Here is a 16,303-nt window from a genome sequence, read left to right on the forward strand (position 1 = left end):
TCCAGGCACGTCCAGCTGGGAGGAGGCCTCGGGGAAGACCCAGGACTAGATGGAGGGATTATATCTCCGACCTGGCCTGGGAACGCCTCGGGATCCCCCAGTTGGAGCTGGTTAATGTAGCTCGGGAAAGGGAAATTTGGGGTCCCCTGCCGGAGCTGCTGCCCCCACGAGCCGATACCGGATAAGCGGACGAAGATGGATGAATGGATGGATGGATGAAGAATACATGTAGCTTGTCTGCTCAAAAGAAGAATGAGACCTTTGGCTGTGACCTTCTTTATTCTTCCAGCTGTGGGTCCTGATACCTTTATTTTTTTTTCATTCAGGGTCTTGTGCAGTGGCAGCACCAGGCTCAAAGGCTACAGTGTCTGTATGGGGTCATGTATCAGGATCGCCCGGGGGTCGTGAGGACATTGAGGAGCATGATACAGTGTTTCTGTCACTCTCAGTGTTGCAGCTGCACTGCTCTGACTTCCTGGGCCGGGCTGTCGGCGGCCACATTTCACAGCTCCAACGTGGCTGCTGCAGTGAGACAAGACATTGCAGAGCCTGTGCCAAGTCGTCCCACAACCACTTGCTCCCTCTCAGAAAAGAGCCTGGCAGCCGCTTCCCGACTTGCTCGGGTCATCCCCCAGACTACGTCATTACAGAGGACATCAGGCTGCACTCTCCATAAATTAAATCTGGGACTGCATTTACACAGGGACAGACAATGTGGGTTTAACCATTGAGGCACAGATCAGAGTTTGGTCACAGCTATAACTTAGGAGGAAAATGTGATCCTTTATTCTGTTTTTTACTTTTCCAGCTCCTTTTACCTGTACTTTAAAATGTTAATTTTACCTCCTATTTCTTGTGAGCACTGTCCTGTATCACAATGCGTGGGAGCAGGTCCATGTGGGTGTGTTGTATTCTTCAGTTTCTTGTATTCAACAATTTATCATTGATGTGTGTTGATTTAATATCACAGGGACCAAGGCCTGACCTCTTTAATGAAGTATGGTCTACTTCAATAACTACCATGGCCCCTCCCTTTCTCTGCCCCCCCCCCCTCCATTTAATACTGAAATTTACAGACCATGCATTTGCAACGTGGCAGTTTTTATTTGTCTATTGAGACTCCCTAATGGTTTCCATTTAAATTACATTTTCCTTTTTTACATTTGTGCCTGTGCATGACATAAACAGCTTGTAATCATATCCATTTAGTGTGTACAAATATAACATAACGTGACTATTACAAAAATATGCAGGTGATGTTAAAGGGAATATTACGTCACATAGTCACCAAATTGCTTGGACATATTAGGTACTTCTTTTGGTGAATAAAGGGCCCCCTGCTGGTAGGACCAATGGACCTTTGTGTGGTAAAAAAAATATATATACTATCTTCTTTCATGCAAATTAAACATGCCCCCAACCAGACTGTAAAATTGAGCAATTTCTAGCGCGGTGGTGCAGCCTATGGTCAGAGAAAGAAGGAGGAAAAGTTTGCTCATAGATTGGCTGTTCAAGCCTGAAAGCTCATGTGACGTAGCTGATACTTTTCACTCCGACTGTCTTCATTAACTTGAAAACCTCTCCGTTTTTTTTTTTTATGATACAGCGGCTATCATGCGTTTTCACTTCAACCGGAGGAGTTGTTGCCCTAACTCTCCTAGCATCCGTGATGAACCCGCTACCATTTATAGCCTCGCGGTGACAAACAATCTTATTATGAGATTTAAACTTTGCCTCGGCTAGAATGGAGGATCAACATGCGCTCCTTTCGCACTTATTCCCCGCAGCTTCACTACTGATACAGTAATACCTATCCAGCATTCGTACCCGCCTCTTTTGATTGCGGTTAAACGCCGGTGTCAGCTCTCGGGTTTAATAGAAAAACCCCAAGCTGGACTCCCGGTCTGTTCAGCATACATAAAGGCGAGCGGTGAGAGGAGCTCAGCCCTGAATTAAATCACTCGCCACTAAATGGATCTTTGAGACTCTCCCTTGACACAGTCAGCCGAGGCTGTGTGCGTCTTCGACCCGAAAACAGAGAACTGGGATTCTTTTTTTTTATGTTTCACTATCGAACAGAACGAACTCCTGTCTCTTTGAAAATATATTGTGTTCGTGGTGACATACAGTAAGAACCCAGCCTTGCATCAGGAAGAGCCTCTTGCTCCGCGATCGTCAAGCAGGTAAGCTGTTACAGTGTTATTTTACACTTCAAAATCGCAGACTTTACAGACAGCATACTGTACGTTATGTCTATTGCATTCACACGGGAACGTGGTACATCTTTATGGTTAACGGGAGTGTTTTAAATACTATTGGTGATAGTGTTTGTGTGCAGAACAAAACAGCAACTCTTTTATTGAGCGTACACACCGTACAAAATGCATAGTTGAGTTCGTTTCTGAGAGATCTTTGAAAGCTGACATGTACCGTGCATGGGACATGGGGGCACTCTTAGATTGCGATCCCTGTGTTGCAAGAAGTCTTTTAATTTTCTTTCTGATAAGTTCTATCATTCTGAAAATTCATTTGACTGAATATTTGTGCATTTTATGACACAATAGATTAGCTTCCACCTGATTCGGCTCCAGGGAATGTAGTAGGTACTTTGCAACTGTAAACCTCTAATAACACCCCCCGCTTTAGATGTCGCTTCAGCACCACGGACAGCTCCCCAGCCGCAATTACTTAACCAGGAATGGCTGAACTTTTTTCAGAGATCCACCAAAAAAACCCGGATATCTACTCACATCGGAGTGAGAACTCATGCTAATGGGAAAGTAAGCTTTTACTTCTTATTATTACTGAATAAATAAATAAATAAAAATCTTTCAGCATTAGGCCTACTCAGCCTACACCACAGGCACAAAATGAGAGTCAGTTTCACAAATCTTTGCCAAATAAACCCTGCATTAAGTCATGGCAAACGGTACGATCCTGAAAATTTAAGACAAATAATAAAGGATCTGGGCATTGCATGGCCTGAACCTATCATGTTGACATTACACAGTCTTGTACTTATAGCCCTGTGCAGTTTTACTCAGATTAGCTGAGGATTTTGCTGTGTCTGTGCCATCTGTCTTGGAAATGCGTACTATATACTGCACACTAGACATGTAGATTTATTTGAATTGCACAAGGCTTCATATAGATTGACAGATTTTTTTTTAGTCAGCATAGGCCTAATTTCCAAAGATCTTTAGCCAGCTCTGAATGAAGACTTCCAGATTGTTCTGTCAGGGGAGGATGTGGTGGTGGTATTGGGAAGGATCTGTAGTCCAAAGCATCAGGGTTGAAAAAAAAGCTGAAACAATGCCAGGTTTGATATAAATTACACTTGCGGCCACACAGCCAAGGAAATGACAAGCCCATAGGAATAATTCTCTAGCTTTCCACTCAGCTGCACTATGGACGTAGGTGTAGAAGTGCTGCATCATCCCGGCTCTGCTTAAATAATATGTTACTGTCTTAATGACATTTAAAACCAGGAACGCATTTAAAGCTATAGTGCGTAGTTTTTGCCACCCCCATGGGAAATTCTATGACAACAACACTGTCGGTGCATCCACATGATACAAGCATTCCGTGATTGCGCCTAGCGCCCGCCCCTCCCCTGCACAGTTGCTAGTAGCCAAGGAGGGCACGGTGGATTAAAAATACATGATGGACTCTTCAGAAGAGGTAATCATCTTCACTTAAGTTTCTGCTCAGGAAAGTCACCGGACTCCACAATCTTCTGAACATAGCCATACCGAAAAATACAGAGAGAGTTTGGTGGAAAGTCCTAGCTTTATATCAAGTCTTTGGTCAATGGTTTGAATGTAATGGACGTTAATTAATTTAAAAAAAAAAAACGGACTAAGCTTTAAGATAAATCAGTTTTATGCCACTGCTCTGCTGACATTGTATTAATTATCCGTGGTTACCCTCGTTCCAGTCATTTCCTACAGAAGATCAGCCTCAGCTTAGCCTTTACCATCAGTGTGAATCATTATCTTGCTTCTTCCAACTTTTAGTGTCTAGAGTTATGACTGTTTCAAAACATCTTAGTTTTGCTGTTGTTGCTAAAGCTGTCTCTTGCATTAGCCTCCACATCTCACTTTTTCTATCCCCGTCTTCCTTATCTTGATTATGCAGCTAGCTGATTAAGTCAGCTATTTTGTATGCAAGTTGCCTTAGCTTGATTCTTTGTGGAGGAGAGAGAGAAAGAGAGAGAGATCGTGCCGAGGATACTGAGAGAATTACAGCTTCTCATGATGGTGAGGAGTGGAAAAGATGAGGCTGCCCTATTCGATAAATTGCTGTTTGAGAGAGACAGATATCCTAGAGGGACAGCGGTTTTGAAAATGTGACCAACCCTTTTTAAATGGAAATGGCAGCACACATAACAGTTTTCTACGATTCTATTCTGTGGATGACTTGAATAAAAGCAACAAAAAATCTATGTTAGCAAGTTAGTCTGCTATAAATCCAATTGTCTGAATTGAGAAAGATTTTAGAGGCAAGTAGTATTGTGAGTGTACACAAAAGTTGTAGAGTGCTATGGAGAATAAAAACCTTAAATCTAAACACATTCTGCATGTAACTGTGGCATCACCAGTTTGAGTCCAGTTGGGGACTTTCACCATATGTCATTCCTCTTTATATCTCCCATGTTTCCGGTTGGTTGTGAACTATATCATACCCCCACATAATCATATTTCATCTATAGGGTATTGCTGATTCTGAGTCAGTATATACAGCATTAATGACATGGGTGTTTTTACATATATACTGAGGTTAGTGGTGTCTCCTTTTGGGATGACAAAAATGCAGTTTACTCGCCACATCGGTTGAAAAACAGCAAAAACATTGCACTCGCAATGCAAATACATTCATGTTTTCCAATTGATGTCATACTGTCGAAAAAAGTTACCGAGGCTTGGTTGACTATACGGTGCAGCGATGCTCTGGCTATATGGTTAACAGTGTGTAATCAAAGGGACCAGTCTGGGTTTGTAGATGGAGCTGTGAAACATGGTACAACAGCATGTCATGTTTTAGTTCAAGCTCCACAGCTTCCACAACCGTAAAAATTCAAACAGAAACTTCCTGTGCTGCGAGTAGTGTGTGAGCCATTTTACAAGAGCTGTTGCACCACCTTAGTTTCAAAATTCCCGTGTGACACTCAGCTGTTTTCAAGAAAAGAAAGAATGAGCTCTTTTTGTGTATTGAAGAATAGTAAGGTCATGAAATTGGACACAGAGGGCTAACAAAAGGAGGGAGAAAATGTAATTATCCTTTCAGTAAGTGCTAAATGCCTGGATTAGATTCAGCAGATATAGTTATGTTTCAACAGGGAAAGCCCATATACAGTAGTTCAGTTATAGTCACATCTAACCCGCATTTTTCTTTTAGCAATTGCACATCCGTGTATTTACATTCTGCAGTTACCTCTCTGAATGTTACTTTTCACTGTTAGTGGTGGAGTCTGCCATTCCCACACTGGATTTAAGAGAAGTTCATTCACATGCAGAAGGTATTTAAGCATGCATGGAATCCAGCATCTCTTACCACTAAAACCCCCAAATGTCACCAAATCTACTACAAACTAGGACTGAAAACATAAGCATTACAACTTACATAGCAATAAATAAAAGTTAGAACTGATTATGATACTGATAGCATTACATTTTAATAATAAATAACTTTGTCTTCTAAAATAAAAAATGGTAACCTTTATTGTTTTGTTTATGTGATGATGTAGTAGATACTCAGAGCTAACAGACACTTATTATCTCAATTTTAAAAACACATGGTAATTAATGTATTATAGCTATCGACCTTTGCTTTGAAGCTTTTCTTCAGTGTTTGCAGTGGACAGACCTGTGAAGAGTCCTTTGTTGTGAAGGACAGAACCATCAATGACACTGTCAGCGTTGCACCTCCAGACAACAGACACGAAAAGGAAATGTTATTGACAGTAATTTAACATTCAGGAAAGGAAGGCAATTGGTTGGGGATTTCCAATATCTAATAAAGGCTGTAACTAGCAGATAAGGCTGAAAATACAAAAAAACTGCCCAGTACATTTTATTTAACTAGTGCAAAACAAAGATGCACCTTTGCTGGGATGATATCTCCTGGAAAGCATGCAAAAAAAATAGCAAACTTCACCTTGATTCAGCAGCTCATCAGTCATTAACTGCACATTGTGTTCACAGAACTGTGGCCTGGTCTCATCTCAGGAAATAAAGTAGTTGAGTTTACTTAGGGGAGTTTAATGAAAGTGGCAGCAATGGCTCTTTGGATTCAATGTACATTTTAAAAAGAAGAAAAAACATTTCAGGTGTAACCATTATTGCTAAGATAAGTTCTTAAATTTCTTCTACTTAAGAACATTTTACATATTTCTTGACAACTGATCAACCCACATGAGCTAAGCAGAATTTGAATGTATGTACTGTACATGAGAAGAAAGCTGGAGACAGTAAAGTTTAATGAGCTGCTGTGCCATTGACAGGCTGTAAGGATCAACCCGGAGATGTAGGGATTCACTTGAGGGTGTCAATCAGTCTTTTTAATTTAGGAGTGCACAGCAATTAATCCACCCAAGAGTGCCAGAAACGTTTCTATGTAGTTTCCCCAGCCACCTGCTGGCTGCCTGATGATAGATGAAACCCTTTAGTAAACAAGCATCACAAAATGGCAGAGTGAGGCATATTGAACATTGCTCTGTTTTTTCCTTGCCATATTCTCGGTAAAGTAATTAGATGCTGGGATGCAAAACACCATGGCAGTGTATCTGCAGGCACCTGCTCTGCTTGACGAATATCCTGTACATGAGAGCCCATTAAAGCTGGCGATACATAAGAATTCTGTCATAGCTCACTTCAGAAGCAGTTTTTTGTGTGTCAAGGGTCGTCCCTGATTCCCTTTCCTAAATGCATGCTTTTTGTAACATCAGATTATGCATATGATGATCAGCATAGCAGAATGCACTGGGCCTTATGGTGCGTGGGTCACCTTTTCATTAGAAACCAGAGAAGCACTTCCTCTGTGCTTTGTACACAGCACAAATGCTCTGTACATTACCACCCATGCAAAGCACTGGCTTATCTATTCCATTTTATGAAACTAAATTCTCTTTTAGTGATAGTAGTTTCAATAGTCTTAATACTCAGTTTCTATGGCCAGTCTTTTGGCTACAATTTGTATCTGTATCAGTTTATGTCATAAAAATATCTGTTTTTGAATAGCATTTTATTCATGTACCTAAAATGGTCAAACAATAAAATTACATTTGAACACCATCTTCAAAAAATATCAAAATTGTCTAAATAAAAGCTCTGTAACTGTAATTCAGGTGGAACCCGATAATCATTGTATACAGACTGCGTTTTATACAGTAAGGTGTCAATCATAAGCAATAGCAATTAAAGGCCATGGCTATAATTAAGCTATTTATGTTGGTTGCAGATACAGGTGTGATTGTGTCAATTATTCATTTTCTTTGGTCCAAATGACGCCAGGAAACGATCAAAACAAAGTGCAACCTTGTGACAAAGGCTGTACCTTCTGTCGTAGTCAAAGACAAAAAGATGATGAATGAATAACCGGATATGAGACTTAGTCTCATTCTCTGTATATTCCAGACTGCAAATGCTCTTCATCAATCATAAAAGGGATGCTGTAAAAATTAATTGTCAACATGATGTGTCATAAATACATACAGTGTCCTGTCAATTGTTTTATCTGTTCAAAGTAACTGCACCTGAGAAGTCTGAGGCTTGTATTGTTTATTGTTGTTTTAGGTGCACACTTGAGTTTGAATGAAACTGATCCCAGCGCCTTAATCAAACCAAACTATAGGATAAAATGTGAGGTTTTAACAAATTAATTCTAACAGGACTTGTGTTAACGTGCCGTCAGGTGTGAATGAACGAAAATGAAAATGTGCCATGATGACGTATCTTTCATTTATTGGACATAGCTAATTACCTTGAGTGGAAGTGCTGTTTCTATAGTATAATAGATTAGGGCTAACATTTTAAGGATTGTAAAAATAGGATTAGATGTCGTAGTACTCCATTTACTATCAATCATTTTAACAGCTGACAACTACTTTAAGGCAGTTTTGGTACTTTCTAAGATATACACATGGGCACAAACATGGTCTGCCTCTCTATCTAAAACACTCCCTATCTCTCTCTCTTACACTGAAAAGACAGGGAACCAATCACATTAATTGGTTCCCTGGGGGAAATATAAAACACAAGGAGTAGGTCTGCAAAGTCCAAGGCACTTAAAGTCCACCAAGTAAGAAAATATATTTAAGACTGAGCTGTCAGTCAATCAAATTAAAATAATTTTTTACAACAGTCTGTGAATTGCACATCTTTTGTTTAGATAATAACATAAAGTGTCATTGCAGTTACAAATAGTGTTTTAAAATGATCAGTAGCTGATTAGATCCTTGATTGCTAACATGATTAGGCAGTTTGCGGTTTCCTACCAATCATGAAATTTAAAGCAACAGCCTTTTAAAGTGACTGATGCTGTGAATAAAGTTACTTCCCCATGCCACATTGAAGGCAAATGCTTTTCATCAAACAGTGAGAAAATTCTTTCAGGTCAATAGATGCCAAAAGTTGTATGATGGTAATCAAAACATGGCCCTCATCCATATGAATGTTAATGACACTAGTCTGTGCTCATAAACGGCTGATCCACTAATGATGTACTGAGGAAACTAACCTGTTCAATGATTTCTGTAAACATGAAGCACTACATGTGTGTTCTTTCTCTTCAACACTGCCAGCATGCAACAGTGTGGGTCTTTGACACTCCGTATTTCTATCCTTCACTTTTTGATGAAGACTTACGTAGTGCCATCATCTATTCCAATAACTGTGTTCAATAACTGAATACTGTTTATTGAAGTCTTTCTGTGTTTTTATCTCTAAAGCAAATTGTTCAACCAACAGCTCAGATATTTTGTGATTATCTTAGAAATCTCAATTCATTCAGGTCAAAAACAATACACCAACTTTTTAGTTTGTTTGACCAGACTATTCTACCTGCTACATTCTGAACAAATGATCAGTGAACAGTGATACAGGTTGTTTTTTACACAATTACACCATCTAATTGCTGCAATTTTTTTTGTATTTACAACACCTGGAGCAAGGGGTGGTTTAAAAACTTTTGAATTGGAGGGAGGAGGGGGGCAGACTGGAGCACAGATTCAATGACGTTTTGGAAAAATGTGTTAAGACTCAAATTCAAAGTCCTGGTTTTTGGTATCACTAAACTGTACATTATGTACAGTTAAAATGTGTAGTCAGTGTAATGAATGGATGCCACACTTCAAATATTGTAAAATGAAATAATATAGTAAATGGACAAATTAGAAGACAATGAGTCCCACACACAATTATGTCAGAATGTCCTTTCACTGCTTACAAACATACAAGCCCTCTGTGCACTCATAGTCCACTCACAATGTTGTTGGTTAATGTCTCTACTTTTTATCTCAGGGGCTTGATTGTGGAGCTAGTTTTGCTGCGTGCACCCAATTCCCCCTCACTGACTGAACAAACATTTTGGTGTACAATCATCTAAAGTGAAAGACAAGGAGAAATCAGATGATCAGTCCAGGATTCATCTTCACTTTGATGTTGTTTGAAGGTCATCCCTTAGTCTTACTTCACACCGCAGCCAACCACATTGTTGTACACACATCTTATGGATGATTTGAGCAAGCTGATTGCTTCCCGTTGAGCCTGTTTTTAAGAAGCCATGAAGGGGACAGACTGCAATGCTAGTGAATGCTTGGCGGCTGATGGGCAACCCCCATAAATATCCAGTTGACCCAAATAACAAGGTCTACATCAGATAGTCACCCAACTTTTGTATTCATGAAAACACCCAGATTTAAAAAGCGATTTGTTTGGTGCATATTTTTCCATGTAGCTCTCAGTTTTGGCCACCCATTGCTAGCAGATGGTCTGCCCCAACAAACATTGCACCATCCCCCACCATGACCCTACCCCCACGATCACAGGTAGGCCTATTGCGGACAACAAGCTATTTAAAGCTCTTGTGACTGCAAACAGATGCAGAGAATGGATAACAATGAGCTGAGGACAAAAATACGGAGCACTAGTTGGAAGCACAAAAATCTAAGAGTTTCACTCCAGACCAGTCAAGTGAAGAAACAAAGAGAGTACATACAGAAAAGACTACTACAGACTACTACTGAAATGGCCACCATCTTGGTAGAGTGTGATGTGTTAGATAAGAAAGCAGAGGTTATGTCATGATTGTAAAATAACAGTGGCTATCTGTACATCCTTGCCAAGCGCAAATCAGTACAGAAGGCATCAATAAGTTGTTGGGGAGGGTCATGCATTTTTTCCCAATCATTTTAGAAGTTTGATTGCAAATTGATTGCTGGTACTTTTACTAACTTTACTACTTTACTTTACTTACTTAATAATGCCATATATGAGTGATCATTTCCAGTTCCTGCAATACCACCTTCATAACTCAGTGTGCAGCTGTTGTGACAGAAGGCTTTTATAACACAACAATCCCCAGCATCTGTTTTACTAGGTAAGCTCGGCATCATTGCGTCCTGAAAGATGGTGGAAAAAAAGAGTCTAAATTCAAAAACTAAATTCTCTCTTTTTATTTTGGGGACATTTAATGGTTCTGTAAGACAAAAATAAAGCATCATTGCCTCAACTAAGCTTCTCACAGGGACCAATAGCTTACACTATCACAGAGTATGGATTCACAAAGTCAAGCTTAAAATGAGAAAATGTCTACTTTAAATAACAGCTGAGAAAGGCAGGTTTGAAATAATAGGGTGTCTGACTCATCAATAATTTCATCAGCCATATGTCCAGCCATTGCAACATGTAGATGACTTTGTTTGTTGCACGGTGGGGTCAAAGGTCAGTTTTGCGAGGAAATAATTTAGTACGTCTTTTGATGGCTATTGACTTTCAGTGTGCAAGCTGCCAGAATACCTCTAATGCATCTCTACTTCTCAACTTAAAAGCCTTCAAGCATCTCTGTCAACATGGTGTATAGCTTTTAAGTTTTGGCAAGTGAGCAACTTTGCTTACCTAAGCACATGTGTCTTGTCATGATTAAAGAGTGCAACATATTTCAGAGTCAAAGCAATGGCTGTTCACAGGCTTGAAAAGAGCTGCTCCAATCTCAATCAGTGAATCAACAGATTATCAGTGAGAAAGTGAAGATAGGACATTGTTACCATAGAAACTGCTCCAAAACTTAGAGCAAACATACTAGCATCTACTTACAAAAATGTGCCAGTATTCACACCATTAGCTGGCCAGAGTGTACGATAACACTGCATACTTGACTCAATGTTCATTGAAACTATCCAAACCTTTAATATAATGCAAATTACTAAAAGAGCCTGAAATTTAGTCATCTAAATGGATTCATGAAAAGGCCTAGGTGTAAGTGCTTTGCACAACATAAGGAACCTTGAAAAAACTATACATTTATTAGGACTTAAACTGTTCCACACAAAAATTCCACTCACCCACTTGCGTTTCTGCAGTTGTTTTGAGGGGTGTCCTTTACAGAGGGATTGATTGCAGAGCAACAAAGCGAGGTAGAACGCTGGGCTTTCAAAGCAATAACTGAACCGAGCCACATCAACTGGAAAACATCACTATATTTGGTGCGCCCTGAGCAATGAAGTCAGTGTTGGACTGTGCCAAGTTTTGAAAGTGCCGTTTTCCAAATATTACAGATCATGACTCAGATCGGATGCAAGACCTTTCTTGGCAGCTTACTTGGTGCTTACAGCAGCAAATCAGAAACATATCAACTGCTAAGAGCTGATGTCTCTGAACAACAGCCAGATGAGTAACATTTTGCAAATATAACTTATTTCTCCCATTCCAACAGCTGATGGAATCACAGAAAAATGTTCTGGTAGCATGAGCATTTTTGAACAAGCCTTTTATTTTTTTTTAGGATTATTATCCAGGTTGACAGCTGGCAAGAAAAGTGGTCCATTCCCAGCTGCAGAGCATAAATCTGATGCTCCACCTGTTGTCTCTTCACTCACACCCTCCATTGCTCATTATACAGCGCTGCCTTTTAGGCCGAATCAGCTCAGCCTGGTAATCACCCACTGTGAGACCAGAGCACAGCGAGAGAACGGATCTGGGGTGCCAGATTGTCAAGCCTGTGAGGTGTTATTCCTTTAACAAATATGTGTAAAACCTGTGTGCCAATTATGATTTCCCACCTCTTTAGTACAACCAAATGGAATCTCTGTAAAGCTATGCACAGTAAAAAAATGTACAGTTATATGTGCTATACAAAATGAACAGGAAAAAGGCGTCAGGTTAGCTTACAGTGATATCAGGTTGTATTTACCACACTCACAGTGCAGTTCATCTTTAAACCAAGGTGAGAAACTCAACCACTTGAAATCAACAAAATCAAGATTACCCCTTTAAAGAGAATTCATATTTTCAATCCAGGGCTAAGGCAGCATTAGAACTAGTCTCAGTGTCTGCTGGATGTAGACCTAACAGTCCTGTCTGTCTTAATGTAAAACCTCCCTACACAGTCGCAAAACACAGTGCTAGTCTGTAAAATTCAGCAACATTGTAAATGTAAATGTAGGAGCTTTTCATAACCTGTCTGAATTTAGAATCTACCCAACCACTTGAGGTAAAATACAGATGTCAAGGATTTTCATATTTAGAACATGCTACCAAAACCACATAAACCTGAAAGAAAAACCAAGCAGAACACCAAAGCATGTTTGCGTCTGATGTGATCTGTTAAACACAGATCTGTTTTCTGTTAAACACGGAGAAACCATCAAAATCATGAGGCTCGATAATATTTATTAAAATTATAAAAGAGATCATACAAATCCTTTCACAGCTATGCTGGAAAGCACTCTCTGCTGCTCTTACAGAGGTGTGTGTGGTTTAACTGGGATGTGTGTGTGATTTCCCTGCCTCATGGTCTACCATGTACTGTAAATTAGTGACTAAACTGAAAAACCTGCAGTCACATCTGAAAATTATGATCAGATTACATTAACTTTAAATGTATAGGCTTTTTGAGTTTTGTGGTCTCCTTCTTCAGTTGCTTATGCAGCTACTACAAATAGAGAGAATCATGGCTCTCTAGTGGTTAAAGTGCAATTCAGAAGGTTGATGAATACCAAAGCCTCATGCTGTCAGGGCAGTAAATAATCTGCAAATGAAGAGTGGAGCCGAGTGCTCACCTTATGATATAATGTATCCAGATCTCCGCTCACTTGCACGAGATGTAGAAGATTTTCATCCGTGAAATACAATAAATAAAATACTGTGACTTGCATGCCACAGGCACTTTGCACACAAAAATACAAGGAAAAGCATGCCGTTTCCTTCTCCTTTTCTTGGCTTGGAACTTGGAACACCTTGTCACTGATTTGATGAACAAAGAGAAGGCACCCTATGACCTGGGAGTGATGATTGCCAGGACACCATAGGGATGTGTCCTCCCTCCAGAGAACACCTCACTAGAGGAAATAGACTACGAGTATAGATGGTCTCAGTACAGTACTATAGATCAGCTCACCTCCACCCTATGACCTGGGAGTGATGATTGCCAGGACACCATAGGGATGTGTCCTCCCTCCAGAGGACACCTCACTAGAGGAAATAGACTATGAGTATAGTAGATGTCTCAGTACAGTACTATAGATCAGCTCACCTCCAGAGAAAATGAGAAGTGTTTAAGGGAAGTATAAGTGAGCAATTACTGCTCTGTAGCCAACTTGGCTTCAGCTGATAGTTTTTACAGTATGATCCTATATAGTCTGAATGAAAGGACAGCAAATATGACTCCCTGTAGCATTAAACTAGAAGAACACAACTCAGGCCCTTCAATATCCTCAGAGTGCTCAGTGGAGTGCTGAATAAACTGCAGAAATGAGCCTGAGCAGTGAATATTACTACAAAATATACTGTGTATGTTTTATTCAAGGACAGGGCCTCCCTTGAGGGCCAGAGTGCCTATTAGCCCTGTGGGTGTGCCTGCGATGACTCCCATCCGATCTGCCTCAGGCACAGTCCCTCTGTCAATTCCTATGTGTTGTGCCTCCGTTCCCTTCTCCAGGGAAGTTTTCAAAGAAGTACATCTGTTATGTCACAGTAATGCCAGTCATAACATGAGGATGAACTTGTTTTGTTTTTATTTGCAAATTATCAAAAACATTTCTCAACTGACTAGGATATCAAAAGGAACCATCACTACGATGATTGGCCTAATTCTAATAATCTACACAGTATATTAATTTGAGTTGATGAAATATAGCCTTATTCTTGTGGTAGCTACAATGTTTTTCCATTAATCAATAATAAATTGAACTTTCCAACATTAATCATGCATTTTAGTTTCAGTCATTCCCATAACGGGAATGAACATATTCATGGAAATGTGTGTGAGACAACCCTTCAATTTAGCAATGTAATGCAAAATTAGCTTTATTATCATTACATTAATCACAGCATAAAGGAGGTTGAAGTTTCAATTAATTTTCCTTGATAGTCTTCTAAGATATGAGCCTGATTAAAAATTATAATCCATTTTGACCAGCGTATAAATCCACATCAAAAAAAGTCCATGAGGAAAAGAGCACACTTTAGTGAACATTAGGCTCTGTTATTAAAGGTTCAAGCCTGACTAACTGTATCCTTTTCTGTCTATTCTGATTTGCACAGCTAAGTGCTTATGCCTAGTGCTACGTGCAAGTGTCACTGTACTTATAATTAAAAATGGTAGGTCTTTCACTTTTCATTATTCTTGCTGTTTAAGGAATTTCATAACTCCCATTTGGCTGATTTGATCTCATTACATGGATATACTATGTGAATGGCTCTGGCTGGACTGAGACATTGAGTACTGCATACAACTACAAGCAGGCTACTCTTAATAATTAGAATGCATACATTAACACTGGGAATATTGATAACCAATGTACACAATTTAATCCATAATCTTGTTTGCAACACATTTCTAAAATTAGTAGCAGTACTACAATAAGACAAAAGTGGACTCTGTTCTGGGACTATGTTAAAGAACACATAGTTCAAAGCATACTTATCCCTTCCACGTTAAATGCATGTCTGAAATCTGCTTGATGAAAATGAGAAGAAAAAAATGTGTCTTGCGGCATGAATCTTTCACGTGTACAGTGTTCAAAGCCCTGACAATGTGCAGCTTCTATCATACAAAGAGCATAGGATGTGTCAGTTGTTAAATATGAAACAAAAACTACAAATATGTCATTCACTGATGGCCAGCAAGTACATCAAAGCTTTTAAGGTTTTTGTGTCTGAATATATCAGTGAGTGAAAGCTAATAGATTGGAGCCGGGTTCTGCAGGCGTTCTTGGCTGTCGTCCCTGCAGATCAGACTGCCGCCAGGGTTTGGTCTGAGGCGAGGGCTCAAAAGTTTGAAGGGGCCTCCCATAAGAGAGGCAGTTGACAGATGGTTGCAATTTCATTGATTAAAAGTTGAGTTTTCTGTGAGAATCATTTCCATGATCTAAAATGATTTTGCACTCTTTGCACTCCAGCTTTAATCAGAAGTTTTAGTTTTTCCTCAAAAAAGTGCGCGAACTAGCAGTTTTGCCCAACAGTCAGTACAGTACAGTGAATGCCTATAGACTACTCTGCACTACACTGTTTCATGAATATCTTCACCTATAAAGTGTACAATAAAGTAAAATAAAATAAAAATCTACTTTTTTTTTTAATGAATACAACTAACTAATATTGAAGGCTTCAGTAATCTTAGTTAAGGATAAGTAAAAAGATCAAGCATATTGTTAAACTATCTTGAGCTCATTACAAACCTTAGTTTTCCATAATCTGATTATTTGCAGAGACTATTTACTATTACTATTATTAAACCATTAATCTTCTTAAACATTGTTAGTGGTAACCTCTCCAATGTATTTTTAACATAATCTGTGTCTTTAATTTTGTCCTTTCCACAATCCCCACAACATGAATACTTTAAATATCCTCTAATTTAAATTAAGCATGTTTCTTCACAAAATATCTGGGGAAAAAGAAGCAGGCTCTCTTTCTTCTATGTATTTTTCTAAATAAAGCCTGCTGTCTGGGTCTGCTGTAGCCTGAACTGCCCTGCCATGATTCATTTGCATTTATATGCATCACAAACCATCCATGCCCCGACCACATGATGCTTCATGATGTAAGACATAAACCATGTAAGCTGAGGACCTTTGTCACATGTC

General features: G+C 39.4%; 1 protein-coding gene across 1 annotated transcript in view; it reads left to right on the forward strand.

The window, feature by feature from the left end:
• Positions 1 to 1,512: 1,512 nt before the first annotated feature.
• elfn1a (extracellular leucine-rich repeat and fibronectin type III domain containing 1a) overlaps positions 1,513 to 16,303 on the forward strand; it is a 66,331-nt gene continuing 51,540 nt past the window's right edge. Inside the window, exon 1 of the mRNA XM_032537816.1 lies at positions 1,513 to 2,183. The gene's annotated coding sequence lies outside the window, so the exon portion shown is untranslated. The remainder of the gene's footprint in view (positions 2,184 to 16,303) is intronic.

The sequence above is a fragment of the Etheostoma spectabile genome, chromosome 15, assembly GCF_008692095.1.
Source record: "Etheostoma spectabile isolate EspeVRDwgs_2016 chromosome 15, UIUC_Espe_1.0, whole genome shotgun sequence".
Lineage (NCBI taxonomy): Eukaryota > Metazoa > Chordata > Actinopteri > Perciformes > Percidae > Etheostoma > Etheostoma spectabile.